A 19088-nucleotide genomic window follows, 5' to 3' on the forward strand; every position below is an offset into this window, starting at 1 on the left:
TTACAATCTAAGTATAAATAATACATAAATATATTAAAACTTACAAAGAATATGTTTTGGAATCAAATATACCATGCTTCTGTGATGACAGTTATTTCATGCTGGTTGTCACAATTTTACATGAAAAACTAATGAAAAAATGTTTTTAACTGTTTCTAAAAATAAGTTTCCAAAAGAGTTTTACATTCGAAATATGAAAAAGATGTCTTTGCGTTCCTTAATCTGATGAGATTTTCACACTCTGCACATGATAATTGTTAGATTTTTATTGTGTTGATAAATTGTATATCAAATAAAAAATGTTATTACCTCTTAAATTAGGATTTTTAGGTGATATAGGCAGAAAGGAAGGCAAGTTTTTATAACTTTGTCTAAATGAACTTTCTAAATGCCTGAGTATTAAAAGATAACGTCTATAAATCACAATGTATATATTACTGTATGACCTAGGACCAATCAAAACCATTACCTCTGATAACATTATATTGTGCCCAATATAAAATAGATATAATAATACCTCAAACTTAAATCCAGGCATTGTCATTGAATATCTTAAGAATATGCAGCAAAGGTGCTTTTAAAAATACAAGCTAGTGATTGTACTAAATTTGTAAATCACATAGGATAGTGGGTCATTTTAAGAATATTAGTTATTTCAATCTATAAATGTGGATGTCTTTCCTTTTTTGTGTTTTCTTTAATTTCTTTCATTAATATTTGTCATTTTTGTTGTAGAAATCTTTTACTTCCTTGGTTAAATTTATTTCTAAGTACATTTTTGTAGCTATTGTAAAAGGAATTGCTTTCTTAATTTCTTGTTTCAGCTAGTTTACTATCAATATATAGAAATGCTACTGATGTTTGTATGTTGATTTATATCCTGCAACTTTATTAATTTCATGTATCACCCTAAGAAGCTTTTGGTAGCATCTTATTTTTTTCCGTGTATAAGATCACATTGTCTTTAAACAAGGACAATTTGACTGTCTCCTTTCCAATTCAGATATCCTTTATTTCTTTCTCTCACCTAATTGTCCTGGCTAAGACTTTCACTATGTGAAATAGGATTGGTGAAAATAGGCATCCTTTTCTTGTTACAGTAAAATCTTTTTCTTGTTCACGGTAAAATCTTTCACCTTTTCCACACTCAGTATGATCTTAGCTGTAGATTTGTCCTTTATGTCCTTCTGTGTTAAGGCATATATTTTCTATACTAAATTGTTAAGAGGTTTTTTGTCATGTAAGAATATTTAATTTTGCCAAATGCTTTTATTGTGTTTATTAATTTGATCATATGGTTTTCAGTATATATCCAAAGGAAAGAAAATCAGTATGTCAAAGAGTTACCTGCACCTGCATGTTTATTACAACACTATTCACAATAGCCAAGATATGGAATCAACAAAAGTGTCCATCAACAGATGAATGGATAAAGAAATGTGACATACATACATAATGGAATATTATTTAGTCATAATAAAGAACAAAATCCTGTTATTTGTGGCAACAAGAATGCAAGTGGAGGGCATTATGTTAGGTGAAATAAGCCTGGCATAGAAACATAAACACCACATAACTACGTGTTCTCACTTATGTATGGAAGCTAAAATTTTTAATCTCGTAGAAGTAGATAGTAGAGTTTTGGTTACCATATCCTGGAAAGAGTAGGAGAAAGAAGAGTATAAGAAAAATGTGGTTAATACATACAAAATTACAGCTGGAGAGAAGGAAGAAGTTCTAGTTCTCTACAGCACTGTTGGGTGACTGTAGTTAACGGGAATTTATTGTGTGTTTTCAAATAACTAAAATAAAAGATTTTGAATATTCTCACTGCAAAGAAATAATACATGATTTAGGTAATGGATATGATAATGACTGTGACTTGATCTTTATGCATTGCATAAATATATCAAAATATCACTCTGTACCCCATAACATGTACATTTATTATATGTCAAAGTAAATTTAAAAGAGAAAAAATGAGGTAAAGGTAAATGTACAGAATTTAATTACTTTTCCTTCTATAAAACCCAAGAGTCAGTACCAAGAAGAGTCAATTTATTAGTTTTCTAAAATAAAAAAAATCAAAGTCGCCAAAAAAGAGCAATATCCAAGAAAACATTGAAAATGAAACACAACATTTAGTAAGAATAGAAAACTTGAGCACTGTATCACCCTGTTCCTAGATACCGATTTACTGATAGCAATTTAAATAGAATTTTATTCTATCTAATTCATTTATACTCCCAGAGTTCGAAATTACATTTTACCTACAATAAATGAGATAACACTTGCAAATTATATGGTACTCTGCCTAACACACGTTAATAACAATACATGTTAGCAATAAACTTTTAGTATAGTAGTCAAAGTATTAATTTCTCACATTGCAAAGTTCCTTCAAAGACATGAATACAACCTTTCTAATGACTCCTTGTTCATCAAGATACCTCTTCAAATTATTCTATTTGTTTCATTCAGTATATTATCTGTGTATACCGATATGATATTACACTCTTTTTTTTTTTTTTGAGATGGAATCTCATTCTGTTACTGATGCTGGAGTGAGGTGGCATGATCTCGATTCACTGCAACCTCCACCTCCCAGGTTCAAGCGATTCTCCTGTCTCAGCCCCCCAAGTAGCTAGGACTACAGGTGCACACCACCATGCCTGGCTAATTTTTGTATTTTTAGTACAGTCAGAGTTTCACCCTGTTGTCCAGGCTGGTCTCGAACTCCTGACCTCAGGTGATCCACCCACCATGGTCTCCCAAAGCGCTGGGATTACAGGCATAAGCCCCCGCACCCAGCCTGATATTGCACTCTTGGATTTTGAACACTGAATATCTTTTTGAAAGATTACACCTCTTTACCTCTGTGCTTCAGAAATTCTTTTCCTTCAAGTGTTCTAAGAGTCTAATGAAGAATGAAGTCATGTTTTATCACTTTTGTCCTTAAAGATTTCAGACATGCTGAAACTGATTGAAGTATCGTTTGCTACCAGATAGATTAATTATCTCTAGTTGTAGGAGTGGATACATCTTTAATGGTATATTTTGGTTTATTTTCTTATTTTTGATGCAGTGTTCTATAAATAATTTATTAAACCTGGCATCCTTGGGTGAGCATGGATTTTTCAACTTTGGTGTTATATTGTGTTTGCTTTTAAAAACTGCTTTTGAGGCCGGGTATGGTGGCTCTTGCCCATACCCAGCACTTTGGGAGGCCAAGGTGGGCGGATTACCTCAGGTCAGGAGTTCAAGACCAGCCTGGTCAACATGGCAAAACCATGTCTCTACTGAAAACACAAAATTAGCCAGGCATGGTGGTACATGCTTGTAGTCCTAACCACTCAGGAGGCTGAGGCAAGAGAATCACCTGAACCTGGGAAGCAAAGGTTGCTAGGTTGCTGTGAGCCAAGTTCGCACCATTGCACTCCAGCCTGGGTGAAAAGAGCAAAACTCTGTCTCAAAAAAAAAAAAAAAACCCACCAAAATCTGCTTTTGAATGGAGTTGTACATACAATCTTTATGAAAAAAATTATCAAGTGCATAAGTTCATAATAGAAAAACCAATAATACTCCAGGCACAAGTTAGTACTAAAAAAGTTATGTTGAATATTCTCTAATACAACATGCTTTTTCCCTTCATGAACGATTTGTGTTTTACTGAGAAGAGTCATTGTTTATGGTAGACATTAGACTACAGATGAATATGTACTTTAAACACTCTTAGTTGCTTTCTTAATTTTATATCTGCTGCTTTATGCTTCTGTTTATTTTCATTCTTTCCAATGTCCACATTCTAGTAAATCTGAATATTTTAATCCAAGTTTATATACTATTTAATATTGCTTGTATAGTTTAGTATTTTTAAGACTCAAAAAGGTTTACAGAAAGAAGAAAAAGATCAACATGTTATTAATCATTTAAAGATCCTTTTAAAATCTTTGACCTTTATATTTTAATGAATAAAATGTTGGTAGTTATTAGTATAAAATAATTTATGTCTTTTGGACTTAGCATCCAGTATTTCTTTTTTAATAAAGAAAATAATTATTCTCTTGCAATATACTATGTTTATCTGGGTTTTGAAAAATGATGTTTCCTAATATGAGAAAGCCATTTACATTTTTAAATCTACAAAGGCGAATGGAATGGTACTAAATTATTTACATAATAATGTTTAGATGGTGGCCCTTATAACATTCTTTCTATACTTCCTACAGAGTTGGGGATATGCAATCCTAGAATATTTCTGGGAGCTAATCCTTTAGCTTGATGAATGAAACAAGACTTTTAAATAAAATTAAACTTTCAAATTATCCACGTAATGGGCCTGTCTTTTAATTCAATGGATATGGAGCATAATGAATTATCCCCTGTTCATTGGGTAATAAGTTCTCATTCTTAACTTCTAATACTCAAAATGTCCTTTAATTTTTAATTTTCAATAGTCATATCATTATCCCTAGGTATTTTAGCTTCTATCTTAAATTCTAAAATAATTTTGAAACAGGAGAAAGTATTCTTTATTACTATATGTATTAAACATCATGGTTTTCAAATTTAACTGCAAATGTACCTTTTCATTGCTTCTTGGTGGCGCCCTTCACCCTATCCATATTGTCACTACCAAGTGGTGATTACTTTTCAGGTTCACATACTTGTTCTTTAGAAAAATCTTCTCTGTGCCTTATAAAGAATATGATTGTTGGCATTCAAAAGCCAGCGAAGTATACATTATTAGCCTGTTGCCTAACTCATTTCTTTAAGAAACTACACTAATTACCCACATACTTATGTTTTTATTTCCTCATTATTTCTGGAGAAAACAAATACTGCTAACATGATATTTGTAAGAGAGAAAAAAGTCTTTTCTTGAAAAGTGCTGTCATTGTAGTACTAACTTATAGTATCAACTTCTTTATCAACTCCTTATACACTTTTTATTCTGAGAGAAATAAAAAAGCTAAAAGTGAAATGACTTTTTTTACTCTCCATATTATAAGCACCCATCTTGGTAATTTAGGGTCTTTATAGTTAGGGTAAGTTGTGTCATACCGAGGTTATAAAATAATAAGTATTTTGTCTCTTTGGGCCTTTCCTTATTCAGTAATACTGTCAGTTTGGCTTTTTTTCTAGGTCAAATTATTGATCTCAGTATTCTGAAATAATATGTTTACTACCTTTTGATAAGCATTTAAAATATTAGATTTATTGTTACTCTTCTGCCTTCATTGGGCTGGAAGAATAATTGTTTCTCTCACTCCACAAAAGCCAAGTTGCAGAGAAAAACACATAGACATTCAACTGCAAAGCAGAGAAACTTGACTATTTCCTGCAATTCTAAAGTGTATATTGAATAAAACTATCTTTTTATTTTCTTTTTTGCTCACTGGCAAATATTAACAACATCAAGTGTGTTATTATAATGTTATCTAGTTAAAAATCTCAAAAAGTTTTCATAATTACCATTTAAAAATACATAAATAGGTGACCTAATGTTAATTTTTATTGTCTGAGACCATGTCTGTTATTTCACTCTTTAAATTCAGTTACTAATGCAGAACCTAGCACTTAGTGGATACTCAAAAATTATTTGCTGGATAAAAAAAGGTTAAACATGTAATATATACAAAATGTACTAGAAAAAAATGCACCAAACAATTTTGTTATAGCAGTTTAATGTAGAATATTGCCTTTAAAAGATAATATAGTTTTCAGGTGTCTACAGTGATTTTGTAATATTTGTGCACATATAAAATAATATTTCCAAAAATGTAATCCAGTGAGGAAATATACTTTCTAAATTCTAGATTTATAATTTAGGGTTTAAATTATAAAATCATTAAGACACAAGTGAAATATAGTCAAATATCCCCTTGGAAAAAAATTAAGTGGCCTCTAAAGTGAGGTATTCATATATGTAATTTTACAATCCTCTAGTGATAGAATTAATTAAATACACCACCAAATTGATTAATTCCTACAGTGTTAAAAGAGAAGCACTAATAATGCCAGTGACCATGTAACATGGATTAAGCTACAAGTCATAGAAATGTGATGAGAAGCCTCAGCGCTGTAAAACAGGGTGGAGGAAAGCTTTTCCTCTCTCAAATGAGATTTGCCAAGTATACTTCTTGAAGAATAGGAAGTTGAAGTGTTCAGGACTTTTATGTCTATTCTACTTTGGCTTAGTTTACATGATTCTTAGTTTATTAGCCTAGAAATGGCCAAGAAAACTTAAGGCTCAATAATTAGTTATAAATATGAAATATCCCCAATTTTTAAGATAAAAACAACTTATAAATGTATGTCTGTAAAAATTGTGTATATTTTTACAGAACATCTATTTCTTTTTTTATTTTTTTATTATACTTTAAATTCTAGGGTACACATGCACAATGTGCAGGTTTGTTGCATATGAATACATGTGCCATGTTGGTGTGCTGCACCCATTAACTCATCATTTATATTAGGCATATCTCCTAATGCTATCCCTCCCCCCTCCCCCCGCCCCACAACAGGCCCTGGTGTGTGATGTTCCCCTTCCTGTGTCCAAGTGTTCTCATTGTTCAATTCCCATCTATGAGTGAGAACATGCGGTGTTTGGTTTTTTGTCCTTGTGATAGTTTGCTAAGAATGATGGTTTCCAGCTTCATCCATGTCCCTACAAAGGATATGAACTCATCATTTTTTATGGCTGCATAGTATTCCATGGTGTATATGTGCCACATTTTCTTAATCCAGTCTATCGTTTTTGGACATTTGGGTTTGTTCCAAGTCTTTGCTATTGTGAGTAGTGCCACAATAAACATACGTGTGCATGTGTCTTTATAGCAGCATGATTTATAATCCTTTGGGTATATACCCAGTAGTGGGATGGCTGGGTCAAATGGTATTTCTAGTTCTAGATCCCTGAGGAATGGCCACACTGACTTCCACAATGGTTGAACTAGTTTACAGTCCCACCAACAGTGTGAAAGTGTTCCTATTTCTCCACATCCTCGGCAGCACCTGTTGTTTCCTGACTTATTAATGATCGCCATTCTAACTGGCGTGAGATGGTATCTCATTGTGGTTTTGATTTGCATTTCTCTGATGGGTCTATTTATTTAAAACAAAGGGAGGGAAGTCTCATTTACATTAGTTTTTTTCATAGCCTTTTGAACTTTGCAATTTCTATGTTTCAGAACCTATTTCTTACAGTTTTTCTATGCTAAACTCTGTCCTGGTCAGTTCTAGCGTGTATGAAGAACCAAATGATGTAACTGTATGCGACCTGGCTGTAGTGGAACAAATTTGACTCTTAAGTATGCAGGCTCTAATTTTCCTGTCTGGTTTTGGTAAGTATTCCTTACACAGGTTTTTTCTTTGAAAATCTGGGATTGAGAGGTTGATGAATGAAAATTAATCCTTTCACTTTGTTGTGTATAGGTTTGCAATAATTAGGTCAGAGTGGAGTTTTAAGGTCATGGAGGGGGCTGATGACTTACAAATAATGGGCTCTGATTGGGCAACTACTCACCTGAGTTCCTTCCACTTGACCTAATTAAGCTTGTGAAATTTACACTAAGCCATGAGCTCATCTTTAAAAAGTTTTATTAAAAGATTTTCAGCTGTTCCAAATAGGACTTATTGGTGGAATGTGTTTTAAAGGATCATATCAGATGAATGAAAGGTATTTGATCCTTTGTTTCCTTAATAATAAAATGATGGTTTGGAAAAATAGGCTAGAGTCTAACCGCAGTGCTATTATTAGGCTTTCTTGTTAAACATAGGTCTAAGCCTAAGTATGTCAATACAACAAATACTTACCGTTTCATTTCTAGTAATAAAAAAATAAAGTCTTTCTGGCATAAGGATGATTTTCATCTGGTTATTTTGAAACATTTTTGTAAAATAAATTTCCATCTCTAAAGAACATTTTTAATTTGTAAGGAGGGGTATGTCTCTGTGCACTGGAAGAGAGGGAGGACTAAATCACTGAGAAGTCTTATGATAAAGAAGCCATTGGCTTAAATCAGCAAAGCAAGCCATCCCTTGGGTTAAGGTGTTTTTCCTGGCCATCCTGTCTTGACTAGAACTTTACCTACACCTTCCTTTTTGGTTTAGGCAAATTATAATATCTAAACCTGAAGTCTCAGCTCTGTGTCTTTGAGATATAAATGTTCTACCACATCTTCTCTGGAACCTGATAACTATCTATCTCTTTAAAATGCAAGTCTAGGGAGATGACTCATCAGAAAAAGAAGAAAAAAGAGGTATTTGGAAATTGTGCAAATTAAAGCAGCCCCTGATGCCAAAGTCTACACATTCCGGAGTGAGTCAGTTCTGGCCAGTTCTAGCTGGATCAAGAGAGCTCTGCTGGGCAAGCCTGAAGAGCACCTGGATGGCAGACACCTGAGGAGCCAGGTGCCTGAAACTTCCTCCACCTGCTTGAGGAGCGCTAAAGCCCAGGTGCTGGCTGGACAACCCCTTCCGGTTGCCTAAGCAGGTGGCAGAAGAAGGAAACAAGGTCAGAGGCAGAGTGTTGAACCCTGCCTCCCAGGTGGGTGGAAGATGCCTGTCACCAAACTAGGGCCCAGCTTGCCGGGTGAGATGGGTGAACTGGTGATCCCCCGAGAGAGTGGACGTCAGAACTACATGGTCCTGGACCTCACCTCGGCCAGCGAAGGAGAGAGAGGGTTAATGTTAACTGCACGAGGCCCACTCTAGCCTTAAATTCTGAAATTCAAACCCTTCCCTTGGAGACAAAACAAACATGACAAGGAATTCTGACATCAGGGGACAAGAATCACAAGTTCCCTAGTGGGAGACTGAGGAGGCAGTGTCCTTCCTGCCCTTGGTCTACTGGCTAAGAACCTTCCTCAGCCTGACCTTTCCACATTGCACTTCCAGCTCTGTTTGCAATTTTCCTCCTTTAGTGCTGAGGGAATCCCAGTGTTCGATCCTGAAATCTATAGGTTCCTAATGGGTGGTTAAAAAAAACCTCAGCGAGAGAAGCAGAAAATGTTTCCTCTTCCTGAAAAACTGTAGAAAGGCAGGCACCATTCTGGGTGAGGACATGGTCCTTGCAAATGTCTTTGTGTGTGTGTGTGTTTTTTTTTTTTTTTTGAGATGAAGTTTTGCTCTTGTTGCCCAGACTGGAGTGCAGTGGTGTGATCTCTGCTCATTGCAACCTCCGCCTCCTGGGTTCAAGCAATTCTCCTACCTCAGCCTCCTGAGTAGCTGGAATTACAGGCACCTGACACCACACCTGGCTAATTTTTTGTATTTTTAGTAGAGATGGGGTTTGCCATGTTGGCCATGTTGGTCTCTAACTCCTGACCTCAAGTGAGCCACCCGCTTCTGCCTCCCAAAGTGCTGGGATTACAGGAGTGAGCCACCGCGTCCCACTGTGAGTGAGTGAGCCACTGCAAAAGTCTTTAAAGACAGCATGTTTCAAAGGCTGTGACGGTGCCCCGTGAACATGCCAAATCTCGCAGTCCCGGGAGCTCTGAGGAGCAGGCCCAGCTCCTTGCCAGGCTGATGGTACTGAAACTCTGCTCTCCAAGACATAACCTGATGGCCGTGCAAGATTTCTTAATTGACTGTGGACCGTGAGAGTCTGCATCTCATTTTAATTAAGACAGGAAAAGAAAGAACAGAAGAGCAACTCCCAGGTTATAGAGAGACTGGATTTTAGTATAATATTCAAGTGTAGCATTGCTAATAATAACAAACCTTTCCCCTCCCAAATGGTAAACACTTGCACTGCCTATTATACAAAAATTCAACCATCCTCTCTGTTCCCCCGATATCTCCTCCCCAGTGACCCCCCTCTCATGCGGCCTCATGAGCCTGGCCAGTGGTGAATGGCACTTTCATGGGCATGAGACTCCACGTGAGTGGGACTCAGCTGGGACCCCTCTCCACGTGGGAGCTGGAGAAGCCACCCTAGTACCAGCTTAAAGTGTCCGTGATGTCCCTGCTGCTGAGTTAGGGGCCGCCTCTGAGCTGGTCTCGGGGTGTGAGCTGCTGCTGGTAGTGGGCTCTGCCCTGAGGGCCTGGTGGCTGGTCGGAAGGGCAGGCACACATGGGTGACTCCCCAGGATCTCAGGCCACCTCCCCACCACAGTCCTGCACTGTGTGCTCCAGGCATGTGCTGAGTGCCTGGTCAATCACCAGTGCCCTATTGATCCCCGTCTCCAGAGAGATCATTTAGTGTCACTCCACAGAGGGGGAAACTGAGGCCCAGAGAAGTAAGGTGACTCTCCCCAGTCACAGGTCTGGTCAGCAGTAGGATGGGAGGCTAGTCCCTTGCTGTCTGACTCCCTGAGCCCACCCATATCCCAAGGCAGCCAACCTCTGCCCGCCCTGGCTCAGGCCCCAGCTGGCCCCTGTGGTGGGTGATGTCTATCTTCCTGGCCTTTGTGCTCCCAGCCAACTGGGATGGAGCCTCCAGCTGGCATGACAGGTTGTAGCTACGGACAGAAGAGTGGCTGTGAGGCTGCCAGGAATCTCACCAGGGCCCCCTCCCAGGGCCTGTCCAGAGTGAGGTCTGGGTACCCCAGGCATTGCCAGACCACAGGATCTGATGTTGGCCAAGAGGCTATGGCCACAGGCTTTCTGAGGCTGGCCCCCAGGGAGAGTTCAATCCTACTGTCCCAATTCCTGCCCTGGCCTTACCTCTCAGTCTCACCGAGCCGCTTCATGGTCCCAAACCAGGACCCAAAGTGCTGCTTGGGCTCAAGGTTGTAATTATTTGCAGCCAACTGGAGCAGCGGACCTCCTTGCTTACTTTGAATTCCTGGGTCCAGAGGGAAAAACTGGGTGGTGACAGGGACGGGACAGGGATGCCACAGGGGCCCTGTGGCGGTGTTAGATGGGGTGGTGGCCAGTCTTTGCTCATAGGGGACCCCCTCCTCCTCTCCAGTCCTGTCCCCACCTGTTCTCAGAGCTGGCTCAAGCAGCAGCTCCTCCAGGAAGGTGTCCTTGGTTTCAACCTGGTACTCCCACCTGCAGGTCTTCCTGGAGTGTCTCCTCTTTGTCTGTCTCCCCATAAATCTAAGACGAGGGGGATGGATTTGCCCACCGCTACTCACCGTATGACTCTTGTGAGGTTGATCTGTCTCCCCTGCGAGGCCAACAGCTGAAGTCCATCAGAAAGGGTCCTCTGGCCCAGAGCCAGCCCCTGCCCACCCCTGTCATGCTGCACCCAGGGTGCAAGACCCAGATCAGGTCTGCGTGACAGGAGGGGTATAGAGGGGCTGAGGCTCAGGGGCCTTCTAGCCTAACTTGTCTGGAGACAGTTGGGGAAACTGAGACCCCAAGCAGGGAGGTATGGCTCCGAGAGATTATTCTCATTAACCTGGAACACTTTTGCAAGCTGTTAGGTATAGGAAGTCTGTCACAGGTAAGAGAAATGCTTTTTGAGAGCATGAGAGACAGCAGGGTTGTGACAATATTGAAACACCACTGTGCAGATTCACCAATTGCCACCACCAGGAGCCCCCTGAGAGTCATTGCAGATGCACAGCCCTCCCCTGCAACCCCTGGACCTCCCCGTGGTCTGGCACCTAAAGGGTTATGACTCATGGCAGGAATCAGGGCCCTCAGGATGCCCTGCCCACTCCAAAGTTTGCCTCTGCTCTGATTGGTCACTGACATTCAGATTGTCACCCAAATATAAGGACGTTAGCAGAAAGACTCATTCAATACAAGTGGACTCAGACATAGATAGGATTTGGGTTGCAAAAAGCCCCTTTTGTTCTTTTATTTTATTTTGGAAAAAACTGTTATTGTGAAAATTCACACATATATATAGAAAAAAACTCAATCAATGCAAAAGGATAGACAATGAACAAATGAATTCCCCTTCCACTCCAGATCCGCACCTCAGATCCAGACCTCCTGAGCCCACTTCCCCCATCTCATCACAGATCCAGACCTCCTGAGCCCACTTTCCCCATCTCATCACAGATCCAGACCTCCTGAGCCCACTTTCCCCATCTCATCACCAGTGATTTCTTGGGCTCTGCATTAGTTTTCTATTGCTGCTGCAACAAACAGCTACAGACTCAGTGGCTTCCATTTCTGTCTTATAGTTCTGGTTGCCAAAATTCCTAAGAGGATCTCACTGGGCTAAAATCAAGGTGCTAGCGGGGCTATGTCCCTTCTGGAGGCTTAAGGGATGAATCGGCTCCCTGCCTTTTCTAGCTTCTAGGGGCTCCACCTTCTAGGTTTGTGGCCTTCTTTCTCTATCCTCAAAGCCAGCAACAGCAGGTGAAGTCCTCGCCCATCGTGCATCACTCTCCCTTCTGCCTCCTTCAACTTTTTTTTTTTTTTCTTTTTTGTATTTAGGGGGAACGAGTACAGGATTCTTACATAGTCAAAAAGCTCCTTATAGAGAAGCTCGGAACTTTCAATACAGCTTTGCCTTTTTTGCCATTTTAATTTTCCATTTAATTTAACTGTATTCTCTCATTTGACCTTCATACTCTGTGGAGAAATATTTCTATTTCGGCTTGTATTGACAAGCTGTTTTCACACAGCCCCCGCATCACCCAACCAACCAGCAGAGATCCTCATTCCCATGAAACAGATAAAGAAACTGAGGCCCAGGGAGGCTAAGTCCTGCCAGGATCATTCACCTTCCAAGGTAAGGAGCCAGTTCCAGACCTGGGTTTGTGCAGCTCCAAGCTCCCCCGTCTTTCTACAATGCTAGATTTAGACTATAGCCATCTAGCAAGTGTGGCCACACAATGGTCAAGTTGGATTTAGATGATGTTCTCTATAAATCCATTCTCCTCTCCCGTGTAAGCAAGGCAAAGTACTCTAGGCCATGGGGAGTCCCTGAAGACTCGATGAACTGCAGTGGCCACATCGGGAGGTTGCAGGTTGACCGGAACTCACCGACACAGCAGGAGAGCAGCTTGGAACCTGCAACTCAGCCAAGACCCAGTGCCTTGGATTGGGGGAGAAAACATGCAGCCATTCCTCTCTCTCTGTTGGCTAGAGGGGATTCTGGCTTTTCCTGCCAGAGCCACCCCTTTCCCTCCTCCTAAAGTTGATGGTGGTTCTTTAAGGAAAGGGAGAAGTGCACGGTGTGATAGGGCAGGAAGAGAAGAAGACGGAGGAGAGGAGGGGACTTTCCCATAAGCAGGCAGAAGAAAAGGCAGCTGTGGTGTGTGATGGACATGGAAGCAGTGGTGTCCAATGTGGGGTCAGCCCTAGAGGAGAGACAGAGAGAGAGACAGAAAAGTGAGAGAGTCCTGACCCTTACGATTAACATGGGATCTGCCTGCAAATGCTGTTTAGGGCCATCGCCTCTTCCTGTACTGCTATTTTTGAGAGTGATGCTCCTGAGCCCCATGGCCCAGTCAAATTTGATGTCCCCTTGAGCCAGATTCAGTGCTGGGAGTCCAGTGTGATCTGCCTGGATCTTGCTGCATTGAGAACAGGCCAGATCTTGACACCAATACAGGGGCTGGATATGAACAGGCAACAGCTGGGTTTCTGAGTCAGAAAGACTTGGTTAATTGCTAATTGCTTAGGTGAGTAATTCAATTTCGTTCAGTCAGATTCCTCAGCTATAAAATGCAGATGACAGTACTTATTCCTCCAGGTTGTGGGGAAAATGGAGATTCTGAGCACGATGTCCATTTCACAGAAAGGTACCAATTTGGTGGCTTATTTTCCTTTCTACCTTCAGAAGTGGCTATCCCTGCCACCCAAACAGACCCTTGACTCTCAAGTGGATGGGGTCCCATTTGCACAGGGGGAGAGCTTACAGCCTACGTTGAGTCTATACTTACCACTTAGTGAGCATGGTATCCGCTCAGGGGCCTCTGTGGGCATCCGTCTCCTCTGCGGCATCTTTCCTCCCCACCGCTGGGCCTGCACATGACCCCCTCCTTGGGTTAGGCCTCTGATCAGTGATGACCTTGGTATGGTGGTGATGGTCAGTCTTGGCACCAAATGAGCCAGTTTATATCATCAGCTATTCAATAAAACACTAATCTAGGTGTCACCATGAAAGTATTTTGTGACATTGTTATGTACGTGTTGTTACAAATGTGCATGATGCATTTACTACAGCATAGAATTTTGCCTGGGTGCCAGCCTGAAGTCTGTCCGACAGATCATAGCCATGTTAGTCCCACAGTCACAGGGGCCAATGGATTAAATTATTTTATCTCCCTTGAGAACTAAAAATAAAATCCTAAGCCCCCCACCCGACTTAGCAGACCCCCTTTTGGCCAACGGAACCTGTTTCTTTTCTTTTTTTTCTTTTTTGATTGAGATGAAGTCTCATGCTTGTCACGCAGGCTGGACTGCAATGGTGCAATCTCAGCTGACTGCAACCTCCACCTCCTGGGTTCAAGCGATTCTCCTGACTCAGCCTCTCGAGTAGCTGGGATTACAGGTACCTGCCACCATGCCCAACTAATTTTTGTATTTTTAGTAGAGATGGGATTTCACCATGTTGGTCAGGCTGTTCTTGAACCCCTGACCTCAGGCAATCTGCCCGCCTCCCTCCCAAAGTACTGGGATTAGAGGCATGAGCTACCATGCCTGGCCGCCCTTCTCTGTTTCCAGAGCATTTTGTATTAACTCCCTCTCATGATATCGTCCATGGTAGGCTGAATAATGGCCCCTCCAAATTGTCCTCAACTTAATCCCCAGAATCTGTGACTATGTTCCTTTCCATGACAAAAGGGACTTTGCAGATGTGATTAAGCATCTTGAGATGGGAACTTATCCTATGTTGCCTGTGGGCCCAGTGTCCCATCACAGTGCTTTTTTTTTTTTTTTTTTTGAGACGGTATTTTTTGCTCTTGGTGCCCAGGCTGGAGTGCAATGGCACAATCTCGCCTCACTGCAACTCCACCTCCGAAGATTCAAGCGATTCTCTTGCCTCAGCCTCCCGAGTAGCTGGATTACAGGTGCTCGCCAACATGTCCAGCTAATTTTTGTTTTTCCAGTAGAGATGGGGTTTCACCATGTTGGCCAGGCTAGTCTCGAACTCCTGACCTCGTGATCTGCCCACCTTGGCCTCCCAAAGTGCTGGGATTACAGGCGTGAGCCACCACATCCAGCCTACAGTGCTCTTTTAAGAGGGACTCAGCAGTCGGGGAGATTCCAATGCGATGGTGACTGAGTGTCTTAGTCTTTTTTGTATTGCTATGCAATATCTGAGGCTGGGTAATTTATAAAGAACAAGTTTATTTCTTACAGTTCTGGAGGCTGGGAAGGTCAAGATCAAAGGGCCTGCTTCTGGTGAGGGTCTTCTTGCTGTGTCATCCCATGATGGAAGGTATCACATCAAGAGAGAGAGGGGGCTGAACTCAATCCTTTTATTAGGAACCCATCCCCATGATAATTAACCCTCTGCTGAGATAACATCATTACGCTATTAATGAGGGCAGATCTTTCATGACCTAATCTCCTTAAAAGTCCCACCTCTCAACACTGTTGCATTGGGGATTAAATTTCCAACACATGAACTTTGGGGAACACATTCAAACCATAGCACTGTGCAGAGATTGGAGTGATATGCTTTAAAAATGGAGGAAAGGGCCACAATCCAGGGAATATAGGTAACCACTAAAAGCAGAAAAAGGCAAGAAAATGGGTTTTCCCTTCAGAACCTCCTGAAGAAATCAGTACTTTACAACTTGACTTTAGCCAAGTGAAACTGATTTGAGGCTTCTGAACTATAGAACAATAAGATATTAAGTCTGTGTTGTTGTAAGCCAATCAGTTCGTGGTAATTTGTTACAGCAGCCATAGAAAACTAATTGACTCACCAATGGGAGAAATCAGCTGCTGATTTAAGGCTAACAAACACCTATTTCCTTTCCTAACCTCACTTTAATTTTGTCTTGGAGGAATTCTTTTCCCTATCTCATTAAATTATGGGAGATGGGGCCAGGCATGGTGGCTTAGCAATCCCAGCACTTTGGGAGGCTGAGGTAGGTGGATCACTTGAGGTCCAGAGTTTGAGACTAGCCTGGCCAACATAGTGAAACCACATCTCTACTAAAAATACAAAAATTAGCCAGGTGTGGTGGTGGGCACCTGTAATCCCAGCTACTCCAGAGGCTGTGGCATGAGAATTGCTTGAACCCAGGAGGCTGAGGTTGCAGTGTGCTGAGATCGCACCACTGCACTCTAGCCTCGGTGACAGAGTGAGAATCTATCTCAAAAAACAAAAAAAAAAGTCATGGGAGAGGATGGTAAAGCTAAGTATCTTTTGCACCTACTCCCCAGCCCCACCACTGCAGAAGCTGAAGGGGTTCCTAGAGGCTTCTTCTGCCATGGAGCTGTTCCCACTGGCCCCTAGCTAAAGGTGGGTGTAAGACTTTGAAACATGAACAAATGGAGCTGGGATGGCAATGGCGGGAACACTATTGTGCTAATCTGAACTCTGCACTTCCTAACTTTGGCTCTGGGTAAATTACCTCAAATTGCTGAGCCTTTGTTTCCATATTTATAAAATGGGTGCAGTAAGAGTACCAACCTCTTCTATGCTGTTTGGAGGAGGCAGGTCCATTAGGTACCTGGCATGTGGTAAGGGATTCATGAATGTTGGCTTCTATCATTTAGGGTGGGGGAGCCACATAAGTAGCCAGAGGGAGTCATAGAAAGTTCTTGAGCCAGAGAAGTAAGATAATCTTTTCAGCTTTTTGTGCAGCATAAAAGGCGGGTAATTTTCTTGCCTTTGACCAAGGAAATTTGGGACGTGCCAGGCCTGGGGTGAATGGTGGGAACCCAAGTAGAGGGATATTTCTCATTGGCTGAATTAACTGTGACTCCGTTTTGCAGAGCAGCCAGGTTGCTTCATGGTGGACCTGCTGCATGCCTACATGATGGTGCCATGGATAGCTCTTGTTTGTGCCAGCCCTGTACCTGATACCTCTTGTGGTAATTGCATCCCTATTTTTCAGAAGGAAGCATCCCTCCTCCCACTTTCTGGTTTTCCCCATGTCCTTCTGGAGGGAATGACCCAAACCGCTTCCTGAAGGGGCTTCATGAAAGCCAGGTCTGGCCAGGCTGGATGTGGTGATTGGCTCAGGCAGGGGCATGTGGCCCAAACGGGTCCAGTGAAAGTCAGTCCTGGGACTTTGGCTGGAACTATTGGGGAACAGCCTCTGCTTTCTTGCGCAGATGTGAGTTAGGAGCTGCTCAGGCCACTATGTGGAAAGAATTGCTTGAGAATGAAGTAATCAAAGGGAAGCAAGCACTGAGAGATTAGAGAGACTTATCTTGTATAAGTGCCTGTATCCAGCTATGCCTGAAGTGAGGTACCACCCCAGGCCTTTTCAGTCATGCTATCAGTTTTGTTCCTTTTTTCTGTTTTACACTTGGTGGAGTTATTTTTTTTTTCCTTGTTACTTGAATAAGAAAAATACCAAACTAGAAGGCTGGGTGCAGTGGCTTATGCCTGTAATCCCAGTACTTTGGGAGGCCAAGGCAGCTGGATCACGAGGTCAGGAGTTTGAGATCAGCCTGACCAACATGGTGAAATCCTGTCTCTACTAAAAATACAAAAAAATTAGCCAGGCGTGGTGGTGCGTGACTTTAATCCCAGCTACTCAGGAGGCTGAGGCAAGAGAATTGCTTGCATCTGGGAGGCGGAGGTTGCAGTGAGCTGAGATCGTGCCACTGCACTCCAGCCTAGGTGACAGCAAGACTCCATCTCAAAAAAAAACAAAAACAACAAAACAAAAAAAACCAGACTAGTAAATGCAACCATTTACAAATCCCAAGAGACTCTTGAAGATTCTTTTTGTTAGTAGGGAAAACATTCTCCATTTTTCTGCCAACTTTAGGGTTTTCAGAGAAGTCTGGGGGAGAGAAAGGAAAGCAAAGAGGTGGGAAGAAAGAGTCCTTGCAGCCCCAAGTTGGGCGAACTCCTCCCAGCTACTTATACCACAGGGTTTTCGGAGCAGAGCCCCTTTCATTAAACTTTTAGGATTCTTGGATGGATAGGGTGGGAATTACACCAGTGAAACTCAGCTTTGTGTGTGCCAGGCATTGGGCCCTGGGATATGCAGTCATGTGTTGTATAATGACATTTTAGTCAATGACAAACCACATGTAAGTCAGTGGTACCATAAGACGATTATGGAGCTGAAAAATTCCTATTGCTTAGTGACATAGCCATTGTAATGTTAGGGTAATGCATTTCTGTGTTTCTGGTGATGCTGGTGTAAACAAATCTGTGCTGCCAGTTCTATAGAAGCATAGCATGTACAATTACATACAATATATAATACTTGATAATGAACAACTATGTTACTGGTTTATTTTATTTTTTTGAGACAGAGTCTTGCTCTGTCGCACAGGCTGGAGTGCAGTGGCACGATCTTGGCTCACTGCAACTTCTGCCTCACAGGTTGAGGCGATTCTTCTGCCTCAGCCTCCTGAGTAGCAGGGAATACAGGCACCCACGACCACGGCCAACTAATCTTTGTAGTTTTAGCAGAGATGGGGTTTCACCACACTGCCCAGGCTGGTCTCAAACTACTGACCTCAAATGATCTGCCCACCTTAGCCTCCTGAAGTGCTGGGATTACCCGCATGAGACACTGTGCCCAGCCCTGGTGTATTTAGTGTTTTTCATAATTTTAGAATGTATGTCTTCTACTTACATTAAAAAATAGTTAACTATAAAACAGCCTCAGGCAGGTCCTTCAGGAAGTATTCTGGAAGAAGAAGGCATTGTTATCACAGGAGATGATATCTCCATGCGTGTAACTGCCCGGGATGGATTGCAGTGGCACGATCTCGGCTCACTGCAACCTCCACCTCCTGGGTTCAAGTGATTCTCCTGTGTCAGTCTCCTGAGTAGCTGGGATTACAGGTGCATACCACCATGCCTGGCTAAGTTTTGTATTTTTAGTAGACATGAGTGTTTCAACACGTTGGCCAGGATGGTCTTGAATTCCCGACCTCAAATGATCTTCCTGCCTTGGCCTCCCAAAGTGCTGGGATTGCAGGTGTGAGACACCATGACCGGCAAAATTTTTTAAGATACATTTCAGTAAGCTAAGGTGAATTTATTGAAGAAAAGCTTTAAAAATTTTTGGTGTAGC

At 41.6% G+C, this 19088-nt stretch overlaps 1 protein-coding gene and 1 long non-coding RNA gene across 2 annotated transcripts in view; both read left to right on the top strand.

Annotated features, from left to right (window-relative positions):
- LOC129394098 (uncharacterized) overlaps positions 1–19088 on the top strand; it is a 57972-nt gene that overhangs the window by 21328 nt on the left and 17556 nt on the right. The gene's annotated exons all lie outside the window — the stretch shown is intronic.
- Positions 2848–12177, top strand: LOC134729294 (uncharacterized). The gene is made up of 2 exons (XR_010110264.1): positions 2848–7349; positions 8229–12177. It is a non-coding gene; the product is annotated as an uncharacterized LOC134729294 (long non-coding RNA).

The sequence above is a fragment of the Pan paniscus genome, chromosome 18 (genome assembly GCF_029289425.2).
Source record: "Pan paniscus chromosome 18, NHGRI_mPanPan1-v2.0_pri, whole genome shotgun sequence".
NCBI classification, from domain to species: domain Eukaryota; kingdom Metazoa; phylum Chordata; class Mammalia; order Primates; family Hominidae; genus Pan; species Pan paniscus.